Source organism: Ovis canadensis, chromosome 25 (assembly GCF_042477335.2).
Source record: "Ovis canadensis isolate MfBH-ARS-UI-01 breed Bighorn chromosome 25, ARS-UI_OviCan_v2, whole genome shotgun sequence".
NCBI lineage: Eukaryota > Metazoa > Chordata > Mammalia > Artiodactyla > Bovidae > Ovis > Ovis canadensis.
The window spans coordinates 51,733,356-51,746,231 of record NC_091269.1 but is presented as its reverse complement, the minus strand read 5'-3'; the positions used below and the strand labels follow the sequence as shown (position 1 = coordinate 51,746,231).

Below are 12,876 nucleotides of genomic sequence, written 5' to 3'. Positions count from 1 at the left end.
TTGTCCAGTGGCAACACTTCCTTCCTGGCCTGTCCTCTTCCTTTGCTGATGAGGGAGCAGGTTCACAGAAGGATCACGATGGCCCAAGTGGGATTCTGATATTCCATGGCTAATTCTTCTTTCCCTTCAAACCACCTTTCTTTGATAATCTTTTTTTTTTTTTTTTTTGCTTCACAGTGCGGCATGTAGGATCTAGTTCCTTGACCAGGGATCCAACACGGGTCCCCTGCACTGGAAGAGCAGAGTCTTAACCACTGGACTGCCAGTTAAGTCCCAACTTTTTTTTTTTTTTTTTAGTCATTCGTATTGTTGATTTGTTTATTTAAATATAAAAGCCAGAAATAATATAAACGTACACAGATATTTTACAATTTCTCTACTCCCCGTTGCTTTTTTTTTTTTTTTACTTTATTTTATTTTACAATAGTGTATTGGTTTTGCCATACATTGACATGAATCCACCACAGGTGTACATGCGTTCCCAGACATGAACCCCCCTCCCACCTCCCTCCCCATAACATCTCTCTGGGTCATCACCGTGCACCATAAGTCCCAACTTTTGATATCTTTTTATCTTTGTCCCATTTCTTCCCCATCCCCTTCTTTCTCCCTGATCCTATCTCTCTCTCACCCCCATTAGACTGCAAGCTCTTCCTAGCTGAGGTCCATACCTGTTTATGTGTGGAACCCTGGCATAGCGCCTAGACACAGTAGCAACCCAGTACATTTGGTCAGATCAGTACATGAAATGAAAAACACAGTGTCATTGAAAAATAGGAAATGAAAGGTCACCTTACCAGACACCTGGGTATTCTTCTCAAAATCCATTTCGGTGGGTTTTGCAGTTTCAGAGGCCTTTGCTTCAATTCCCCAAGTGGTTGGTGACAATGTCTGCCAGCCTGGGTCTTTGGAGAGGAGTCCTGTAAAAGAGAGCACAAGGCATTTCTGTTAACAGCACATGATGGTTCTAGAGTAACACCTGTTGCTCTGCCCCATCAGTGCATAGCCCTCTTCTGCTCAGAGCACCTCAGTTATCCTCTCTCTGAGGCTGGCTCCTTGCCCTTCACATGCAGTTCTGGAGGCACTTGACCTCTGGCCGGTGTGGGCCCAGCCCCAGAGCAGCCAATCAGACTCTCTCTCCAGGTATTTACACCCCCTTGTGGGTGATGAAAGGGCAGGACCTGCTGAGCCTGCAGAGCACTTGAAGGAGACTTGGCTAAAGTCCCTGCACCACGCTGGAGCGGCCTCATCCCCGATTTCTGCAGGGCCTGGTACATCGTTGTTCCTCTCTGTCTGTCTGCTAACCCCTCCCCTTACGATATTTGCATGCATGCTTGCCCAGTCACTTAGTCATGTCCAACTCTGTGATCCTATGGACAGTAGGGCACCAGGCCCCTCTGTCCCTGGGGTTTCCCAGGCATGAATACTAGAGTGGGTATTTCCTTCTCCAGTGGATCTTCTCAACCCAGAGATTGAACCCAGGTCTCCTGCATTGGCAGGTAGATTCTTTTACCACGGAGCCACCTGAGAAGCCCCTTCCAATAAGTTCCCTTCTAGATTTAGGTTGGCTGGGCTGGTTTCTGTTGCTTAGAACCCCAGGACCCTGAATCAGGCTTTCTCAGCCTCAACACAAAGAATACTTGGGGCTGGATAGTTCTTTGCCGTAAGCATCTCGTTAGGAGCCAGTGTGGTGGATATCCAGCGCGTGATGGTCACGCTGGTAATCTGACGCAGCCTGAGCCTCTACCCTGGATCTTTCCACCTCAGCACTGCTGATATTCCAGACTGGAGAGCTCCTTGTTGTGGGCGCTGCCCTGGGCACTGTAGGATGTTGATCAGCACCTCTGGCCTCTACCCACCAGATGCCAACTGTAGCTCCCCGGTTGTGACAAATGTCTCCAAATACAGCAAGAACCACTGCTGTAAACTGATTCAGTGGTTGAGAACCAGTCCAATGAAGCACTGAGTCAGAAGTCAGGGGGTCTGGGATTTCTCTGGCCCTGACCAGCGAAATTCACTTGGACCCGAGCTCTCTGTGCTCACAGTGCCTTGCCCTGTCGTCCCAGGTCCATGGCCCAGCACCAGTGAGCAAAGACTCGGAGAAATCCAAAGAGCTGCAAAAAGATGATGCTGGAAGACACGTTACCACCTCACAGCGGGTCTTCACTTGTCAAAGAAGTTAAAACCTGCTCCTTGGCCAGCTGGCTGAACTTGGCGATAACTAAAGAAAGTGAATAAATATCCTGACCCGTGGAATCTGAAGTATCGACATTTCACTTATCATATTGGGTGGCATTGCAGAGACAACAGAGAAATTGTTCTTGCAGGGACAGACCTGTCTTTCTTCCATCCAGTGCTCTTTTTGCCAAAATGACTAGCATGGCCAGGATGGGAGGCGAAACAAGGTGAAATTATAAACCTGAGAGATATGAAGGCTCAGAAGCTGCCCTTTCAGACAAAACCAAGCTCCGACCCTTTCTCACACCTCACACTGAAACCTCTTTGAGCTTCGATAGAACATCAACTGCCATTTCGTCCTTCTGTTCTCAGGCAAGGTCGACTCACCCCTGTGCTTTCTGAGACCACCTGGGCACAGGTCTGCCCAGGACAACCTGGCTGGTCCAGATTCAAGCAGATGGCATGGCATGTGCCGATCTCTGAGCTCAGTGCTTTACCAACCCTGGAGAAACAGCTCAGGCTACAGTCGGGGGAGAGGACTCAGCATGAACCAGAAGTCTGGAAACCAGGGACAGGTTCCGACTCCACCAATCACAAAGCTTGGGAACACATCTTTCCTTCCTTGCTATCAGTTTCCCCATTTACAAATGGGTGTTGAAATAGATCAGTCAGTCATAAACTTATTTCAGTTTCTCTTGGTTAATATGAACCCAGTTCAGTTCAGTTCCATTCATTTGCTCAGTCGTGTCTCACTCTTTGCGACCCCATGAACCACAGCACGCCAGGCCTCCCTGTCCATCACCAACTCCCGGAGTTCACCCAAACCCATGTTCACTGAGTCAGTGATGCTATCCAACCATCTCATCCTCTGTCATCCCCTTCTCCTCCTGCCTTCAATCTTTCCCAGCCTCAGGGTCTTTTCAAATGAGTCAGCTCTTCGCATCAGGTGGCCAAAGTATTGGAGTTTCAGCTTCAACATCAGTCCCTCCAGTGAACACCCAGGACTGATCTCCTTTAGGATGGACTGGTTGGATCTCCTTGCAGTCCAAGGGACTCTCAAGAGTCTTCTCCAACACCACAGGTCAAAAGCATCAATTCTTCAGTGCTCAGCTTTCTTCACAGTCCAACTCTCACATCCATACATGACCACTGGAAAAAGCATAGCCTTGACTAGACAGACTTTTGTTGACAAAGTAATGTCTCTGCTTTTTAATACGCTGTCTACGTTGGTCATAACTATCCTTCCAAGGAGTAAGCATCTTTTAATTTCATGGCTGCAGTCACCATCTGCAGTGATTTTGGAGCCAAAAAAAATAAAGTCTGACACTGTTTCCACTGTTTCCCCATCTATTTCCCATGAAGTGATGGGACCAGATGCCATGATCTTCGTTTTCTGAATGTTGAGCTTTAAGCCAACTTTTTCACTCTCCTCTTTCACTTCCATCAAGAGGCTCTTTAGTTCTTCTTCACTTTCTGCCCTAACGGTGGTGTCATTTGCATATCTGAGGTTATTGAAACCACCCCCCAAGGATATACCCTTAGCCACACCTCCATAGACAATGTCATTCATAAAATGCACGGAGGCTTCCCTGGTGGCTCAGACAGTAAAGAATCTGCATGCAATGCAGGAGACCTGTGTTCAGTTCCGGGGTCCGGAAGATCCCCTAAAGAAGGGAATGGCAACCCAGTCTAGTATTCTTGCCTGGGAAATCCCATGGACAGAGGAGCCTGGTGGGCTATAGTCCATGGGGTTGTAAAGAGTCAGACACAACTAAGCCACTTACTATGAAGGATCCTGAAGTCTTTTCCACAGCCATTAAGTCCAGGGTGAGGCCACCAGACCAGATGGTCTTTAAGAAGCCAGCCCTTTCTTGACCCTCCTTTGCAGTAGCCCAAGCCCATGGTTGCTGCTGCTGCTAAGTCACTTCAGTCGTGTCCGACTCTGTGCGACCCCAGAGACGGCAGCCCAACAGGCTCCCCCATCCCTGGGATTCTCCAGGCAAGAACACTGGAGTGGGTTGCCATTTCCTTCTCCAATGCGTGAAAGTGAAAAGTGAAAGTGAAGTTGCTCAGTCAGGTCTGACTCTTAGCAACCCCATGGACTGCAGCCTACTAGGCTCCTCTGTCCATGGGATTTTCCAGGCAAGAGTACTGGAATGGGGTGCCACTGACCAGATGGTCTTTAAGAAGCCAGCCCTTTCTTGACCCTCCTTTGCAGTAGCCCAAGCCCATGGTTAGTTTCATGCTAAGACAGATGTGAATTCTTAACACATCTGTTTTGAAATCCCAGATTCTTCTTTCATCAGCCCTGTAATACTAAGCAAGTTTTCTAAACTGTCTGCACCTATTTTCTTTATTTATGAAACAGTGAGATAATATTCCCCAGTAGTTTGTTTGAAGCATTAAACTACATATTACATGACACCTAGAAAATGTTTGACTCACATCTACTTTCCAATCCTCTCCTTCTTCCTCCCCTGACCCCTTATTGGTCTTAAGTTCCTCTTAAAACAGGAGCAGAAAAGTATTTCATCAGATTATTTTGGCATCTGGGCAGGTCAAGAGGAAGGTATGACTCTGTAACAGTTGTTTATAGAGAAAAGAACCCCAGAGCGGCCCTGCCCCCTGGCCAAAGATGACTTTACATTGCAGGCAGCTACTCTTTATAGACTGTGTGGCTTTAGTCAATTAGCTTTACCTCTCTGAGCTCCCATCTGTAAACAAGGATAAGGATAACACCTCCCTGACCACCATCCACTCAGAGAGTCCCTCCTGGATGCCAGGCACCACACGAGCACTTCACACAGAGTTCATCATGAACACCAGGTGTATTGTGAAGACAGAGAGAAATAATGTACATAGAAAGGCTTTATATACAATGAAACATGAGCCAGACACTTCATTTTCACCATGATCAGGGGGTCTCAAGAGCTTGTTTTCTATTGTGAAAATAGGAGTGGCTTTTCCAACCAGAAGTTCAAGCACATAGAGCAAAAAATGACAAGTGACATGGCGTTAGGGTCATCTCAAAGATAAAAGGTGAGTGCCCCTTGTAAGCGTCTTTCCTGGTGCTTTGGTGAGAAATACAAGGACAGAAGGCAATGTGATTTCTTTTCCTGTGTTTCACATAACATGAGTCTCTCCTCAGTGAAGCTCCAATTTACCCATTTCTCATTTAGCGCTTGATTTATTGGATACTGCAGCACGACAGCCAAAATGCAGGGCGAGATGGTAAATCTAGTAATAAAATTTCTAAATGATTTATAAATACGGTTTAGGGAGGCTTGGGTAGGTAAGGCGGCACACGGCTAGTCAAACAAAATCCCTGTGCTTCAGAAACTCTCCCCCAGACGCCTACATCCAACGCACAGAGCTTTTTGTCTCTATTGAGCCGAGCTGACAACTCCAACGTGTGCAAATACAGATTTACCAGGCAAACGTGCAGCCAAGCCCAGGACTGTAAGTGTTTGAAAAAGCAGATCTGTTTGATGAGTAAATAATGTGTCATCAATAAAGACTTGTGGAGATGAAATGAAGGAGACCAGCTGTTGCTGAACATCTAGTCCAGGGTAGAGAGAAGATGCAAACCGATGGAGGAAGAGATGGTGAGGGTGGGGGTGGGGATGGGGATGGGGATGGAGAGGCCTGAGCAGCATGTTTTAGAAGGATAACGCTGGTGTCCTTGACCACCTGGTCAAGATGTGTGGGCCACCTCGACTGAGTGGGGCAATACTTGGAGGCACCTGGTGTCTTATTAACAAGGAAAGGAAAATGATCAGGAGCTGCCAACAGAGCAAGACCAGGCTGTGCAGAAATTAACGTCTTAATTTACATCATATGATATCTCATATACGGAATCTTAAAAAAAATGATATAGCTGAGCTTGTTCACAAAACAGAAATAGACTCATAGACATAGAAAGCAAATTTATGGTTGCCAAAGTGGAAAGGGGAGGGGAGGGATAAATTAGGAGCGTGGGATTAACAGATACACACTACTACATATAAAGCAGATAAACAATAAGGACCTACTGTATATCGCAGGGAACTATATTCAATATCTTGTAATAACCTAAAATGGAAAAGAGTCTAAAAAAGAATATCTCTCTATATATATATATAGAGAGAGAGATAACTGAATCACTTTGCTATAACACAACATTGTAAATCAACTATACTTCAATTAAAACAATTTTTTTAAACAAAGATTAGAAATGAAAAAATCTTAATTCACAACAGCTGAAAGGTGGATGCAAGCAAGGTGTCCGTAGATGGATAAACAGTAACAAAGAAGAGGTTGTATAGCCATCGAGGAATATTATTCAGCCCTAAAAAGGAAGGAAATTCTGACTCATGCTATAACACGGATGACCCTTAGACACAGTGCTAAATGAAATAAGCCAGTCACAAAAGGCCGTTTATTGCATTATTCTACTTATATGAGGTATTTGCTGTTGCTGTTTTTGTTGCTGTTCAGTCTCTAAGTCAAGTCTGATACTTTGCAACCCCATGGACTACAGCATGCCAGGCTCCTCTTCCATTATCTCCCAGAGTTTGCTCAAATTCATTTCCACTGAGTCACTGATGTTATCTAACCATCTCATCCTCTGCCGCTCCCTTCTCCTTTTGTCTTCAGTCTTTCCCAGCATTAGGGTCTTTTCCAATGAGTCAGCTCTTCCCATCAGGTAGCCAAAGTACTGAAGCTTCAGCTTCAGCATCAGTCCTTCCATGCATATTCAGGGTTGATTTTCTTTAGGACTGACTGGTTTGATCTCCTTGCAGTTCTTAGAATCATCAAATTCAGAGAGACAGAAAGTAGGATGGTGGCTACCAGAGGCTGGGAGTGGGAGGAATGAGTCATTGTTTAGTGGGGACAGAGCTTCAGTTTGGGAAAATGAAAGTTTTCTGTGGCTAAATGGTGGTGATGGTTGCACAACATTGGGAACATACATAGCCCACTAAACTGTACAATTAAAATGGTTAAAACTAAATTTTATGTTATGCATATTCTCCCACAATAAAATAAATTAACATCTTTTAATATATGTCCCATGCAGGCTTGGATTTCAGTTGCTAGGATGCCAAGCTCCACCATTAGATGACAAGTAATTTGATGTTAGGGCTTCCCAGGTGGCTCAGTGGTAAAAGAATCTGCTTGCCAATGCAGGAGTCACGGGTTCAGTCCCTGGGTTGGGAAGATCCCCTGCAGGAGGAAATGGCAACCCACTCCAATTTTCTTGCCTTAGAAATTCTGTGGACAGAGGAGCCTGGTGGTCTACCATCCATGGGGTGGCAAAGAGTCAGACATGACTGAGCAACTGAGCACGCACACAAACATGCATGCATTTTGATGTCAAGAATTAGATTTGACTTAGCTATAAATCCCTCACTGCACTTAATACAGTGGTTCTCAAAATGCAATCTGTGGACCACTGGGGATCTCCAAGACCCTTTCAGGATATCCACAATTCAAACTCTTTTCATAATGTTACTAAGCCAGAGTTACCGTTTCTTATGATGGTATTACAGCCTGCACTGATGCTACAAAAGTAATGGTGGGTAAAACTTCTGGTGTTTTCACACACCAAAGCTATGGCACCGAACTGGACCAGCAGTCATGCTATTCTGATGGACTCACAAGTGAAAAAGAAATTGTGCTTAAGAATGTCCTTAATGAAGCAGCACAAATTATTAATTCAACTAAAGCTCAGTCCTTGACAGCACATCTTTTTAACACTGTGTGTGACAGAAGTCTTTAAAACCATGTCTGCTAAGTACTGACGTATTATGGCCACCTCAAGGATCACTTGTGTGATGGTGTGAGTGTCAACCAAAAATAGCTGCCTTATTTTTCATGGAACATCATTTTTATTTGAAAGCACAACTGACAGACAAACAAAAGTTATTCAGATAAGGGTATCTGGTAGACAGCTCTTCAAAAATGAGTGAAGCAAGCCTGTCACTTTAAGGACAGGCTCAACAACTGACCATGTGGTTGGCAAAGCTAAATTCCAACCTGTTGAATGAAACGTAGGATTTTGGACAATGCTTCTCCACCATTGTGAGCTTGAGTGTTTCTGAATACTTAATGGATTACTAATACATCATACTCGAAAATCACATGTAAGTAAAAGATCCATTTAAAGTTTAAGATAGATGAATGAATTTTAATGTAACCAGGTACCAAAAATTCTAATATGGTTTCAGATTCCACATTACAACTGAACTTTAAGAAACTTGCACTTGTTGAGTTTCGGTGTAGTATCAAAGAAGACTATCCACAATTTTCTGAAAAGGCTCGTCTCTTTCTCAATTAGAAATCTGAGTGAAGCACAATTTTCTCTACATACTTCAACCCAAACAACATATTGCAACAGACTGAATGCAAACGTAGATACTGTGCTTTTTATAAACTGAAAGTCTGTGGCAACCTTTTGTTGTCAGATAATGGGTAGCAATTTTCAGCAATTATATTTTTAACTAAGGTATATAAATTGGTTTTTCAGACATAGTGCTATTCCATACTTAATAGAATATAACACAACTTTTATATGCTCTAGGAAACCAAAAAATATGTATGACTTGCTATATCACAAAATTTGCTTTATTGCAGTGGTCTGGAACCAACTCCACAGTATCTCCAAGATAAGCTGATACAGGAATCTAGCCGTCTTCTACTAAGACAACTAACAAAGAGATTTGCAAAGGCATCAATACCATTCTTCTCATTATATTTTTTTCTATTTTGGAAAATGATTGTTTCTAATAAAAAATATTTATGTTAACATGCAATCTTTTTTTGTTGTTGTTGTTGCTATTGTTAAACGCATTCTTAGGTAAGTATTACTAACATTTCTCAGAACTCATTTTCCATGTCAATAGCTATAACCTACAAAAGCAAAAGCTCTTTGGGTTTCTCTGTAATTTTTAGGAATGAAAATGGATGATCCAAAAGTTTGAGATCCTGAAGTCTAACACATGTCTTAATAAGTAAATAAATGAATGAGTGTACCAACTGAATGAATGAATGAGAATACTGCTGGCAAAAAAATATATATGGCTATCGTAGTGTAAAGGAAAGGGTTGGGTTGATGTGGAAGGGTCAACTGGGGTAGGAGAGCTAGGGGTTCTTGATCTGAGTATTTCACAGGTGGATAAAATTTTCAAAGTATTTTGGGAATCTGCACAGAATGGCCAACTTTTTGTTTGGTCAAGTAAGGACATTTGAAAAAATAAGTACAGTCTACCATCATCATTATTTTGTAAAAGTCAAGACATTTTAACAGAAAAAAAAGGACAGATAGAATCTTGGGTATAAAGGGCAGTCTCTATATTGAATAAATTGAGCTATTTTGGAAGCTCACCTTCTGGCCCTTGATTTTCTTGCTTTGCCCTGGACCTGTGTACACTTTTCCCGGTACCAGATTTTATAGGCATCATCCTAGAGAAGGAGTCAGAACCATTTTTGATAAAGGACAGACAGGAAAGATTTTGGGGTTTGAGGGCCATTATATTCTCTGTTACAGCTACTCAACTATACTGTCAGAGCATGAAAGCCGCCACAGACAGCACATCAGTGAATAAGCATGGCTGTGTGCCAACGCAATTTTATTTACAAAACCCATGGTGGCCAGATTTGGCTCCCTGGCCATTGTTTGCTGACCCTGATCTAGAGAGCTGGGTAGAGGTGTGTGGGAAGCTGGGGCTAGGCCATTTCTGCCTGGTCACCATGGACTTCAGAATTGTCAAGATGACCAGAATGACCATTTTCCTGACAAGTAGACCAGGCAAATCTGCTCAAAAAGCTGGCTGTCCTGCAGTGATCCACCGAGCCTGTCCTTCTGGGCATCTCAGCAGTAGGCAGGGGGGTAGTAGGGGGGGGTTGATAACGCCATTACACCTCCCCTGGGAAAGCAGGATTGAGCACAGTGACACAACCCACCACACTGGCATCCAGGGAAAGCCACCAAATAAAGAAATGCAAGAAAGGCAGGTGAGATGGCCTATCCACAGTGACATGACGGGTGGGAGGTGGGGGGCATCAGTGACGCTTGAACCAGAACTCTAGCACTTGAATCAGAGGCCTCTACTGCGTGTCACCAAAGCTTTAGCACAGGGACACTTTCATCTTGCTCCTCACTCCCACGTGGGAAAGAGACAGAATCTTAGCTTAATTGAGAGGTGCATTTAAATTCCCCAATCTCAAAAAAAAAAAAAAAAAAAACTCTATGACTTTCTTTCTGAACAAAGGGATTCATTTTTAGAAAGGGAATCTCCGTTGCCCATCTCCTCCCTTCCGGGACGTCAAGATTTGCCAGGCAGCCCTCTGCCAGCCACGGGCACATCCTCCCCCCCGCAGCTGCCGATCTGCCCATCAGATTAGGGGTGCGCGCATATGGTGGCAAAAGCAGGAAGAATGAGCTCCATCGTTTCTGACATGTGAGCACCAGAGCTGCGAGCATATGGCCTGGAAGGCTCTCCAGGAATTTCACGGGACATTTCATGCAAGTTGAGACTGAGGCATTCAGGAACCTGGATCCAGAGAGAGGAAAAGAGAAACTGCAGAAAATATTTTCCTCTGAAACATTTACAACAAATGTGAGAGAGAAGAGCTAGTTTCTGTAAGGTATAAAACTCAGGCGAATCATTTAAGAAGAAGGTGAAAACCCCAAGAGAAATTGGAAAATGACACGAACCCATAGTTCATAAAAGAACCACCAATGGCCACTAAAGTAAAAATGAAATTTACCTTTACTGGTAATAAACAAATGCAGATTGCAATATGACATGTTTTTACTTTATCCTTTAAAAGGATAATACTTAATGCTGGTGTGAGTGCAGTGAAAGGAACACTCTTTGCATATTGCTGGTGGGCATGTAACCGGGTCGGGGACACACCAGCTGGAAGTCAATCTGGTAATACATACGGAGAATTATAAACACATTCATAATCTTTAACTCAGCAATCCCACTTCTGTGAACATGCGGAATAAACTAACATCATTGCTTCCCTCTGATGGAACATCCACCTCTATTAGCAGAATCCACACTGCTAATGATGTTTCCTGACAGTTTCACATGTCATTCATTCTGACCTATGAATTAAAACTTGAATGCCTCCTTTTTTCCCTCTAAAACTGATGCTACAAAGTCACAGCCACCTTTCTATACAGGTATATGTTTACGAGATCCCTGAATAGAACTCGCCAATTATTCTTGGTTGAGTCAGCCCATCACTCAAATCATTTGGATCCATGCCCATCATTTGAAACAGCCTCAGCTTTTCCCAGCTGAATGTCATCGGCAAATGACAGCCAGCCTGCCTCCTGCCCAGTGGCAGCCTGCCTCCTGCCCAGTGTCCACATTCCCAGGAGGTGGAGGGGAAGGACATGGCTGAGGATGGAGCCCAGTGGCAGTCCACAACATACCTCCTTCCACGTCATCTCTGATCCATTACCAGTAGCTGGAGTTGTTCAACCTGTTACAAATCTACGTTGTTCAACCGGGATGTGGACACATTCCACATGTGTAATCGTGAAACATCATGTCACGTGTCTTGCAAAAGGACAACGGCAAAGGGCAGGAGGGGACAGTACTTCCTTGAGAGAAAACCCTCAGCTCTGCCTGGCTCTGCAGCATTGTTTTGTCTGGGGCCCCACCTGTCCAGAAGCTCCACTTCCTTTCTCTCCAGCCAGCACCTCCTGGCCTCCCCTCCAGCCTCACTCCCAGCTCCCTTTGGCTTCACTGTAATAGCTTATCCTGGCTAGGTGAGCAGACGTGTGTCTGGAATGGTTGTTCAAACTCAGGGATGAGAGACCTCGTTTCACAACTTGAAGTGAAAGTGTTAGTCGTTCAGATGGGCCCAACTATTTGTGACCCCATGGACGAGGCCCCTCTGTCCATGGGATTCTCCAGGCAACAATACTGAAGTGGGTTGCCATTTGTTTCTCCAGGGGATCTTCCCAACACAGAGATCGAACCTGGGTCTCCCACACTGCAGGCTGATTCTTTACCACCTGAGCCACCAGGGAAGCCCTTAGTCATTTCACGGGTTACTACCCTACCTGTGCAACCTTGGACATGTCACTTCACCTTTTATCCTGAGACCCCTCACCTGTAAAATCGACACAATGTGCTCAGTGCCCCCCATCCCCTACGGTGTTTGTAAAGCTCAGCGAGAGGGCGGACGGCAACTTGCCTTGTGAACTGAAGATGCTAATGTGTCAGTGTACCACTAACACAACTAATAAATTGTATTCGTCCGATTTGCTGCAGGGAAAGGGCAAAGCTTCTCTAGAATGTTCTAGGACATGTGATGGGCAATGGGATCCAATCCTGGTGCAGCGGCCTGAGGTTTGCTAGGGATTTTTCTAATCTAAAGTGGCCAGATACCCAGGAAATGACGAGGCCCCAGTCTGGAATTCTCAAATGTGGACCCTTGAAAAACCAGCCTAGCCTCCAGCCCCTATAGATGAGAAACCTGAGCCCTAAGAAGGAAGGCGTCATGGCAGAGGTCACACCTCCAGTAAGAGGACAGTGAGACTGGGTCCTCTGACAGTGCTTCAAACTTCCCTCCCTGTCACCTCCTCCAACAGCACTCATTTGAAGTAGCCAGAAGGAGGTTCTGGGATTTGAAATTAGAAGCCACTAAAATGCTAAATGTATACACACACACACACACACACACACACACACACAC

General features: G+C 44.6%; 1 long non-coding RNA gene across 1 annotated transcript in view; it reads right to left on the bottom strand.

The window, feature by feature from the left end:
• Window positions 1-394: 394 nt before the first annotated feature.
• The window catches only part of LOC138430373 (uncharacterized), a 259,590-nt gene continuing 247,108 nt past the window's right edge, over window positions 395-12,876 (bottom strand). Inside the window, exon 3 of the long non-coding RNA XR_011253133.1 lies at window positions 395-920. This is a non-coding gene — a long non-coding RNA (uncharacterized lncRNA). The remainder of the gene's footprint in view (window positions 921-12,876) is intronic.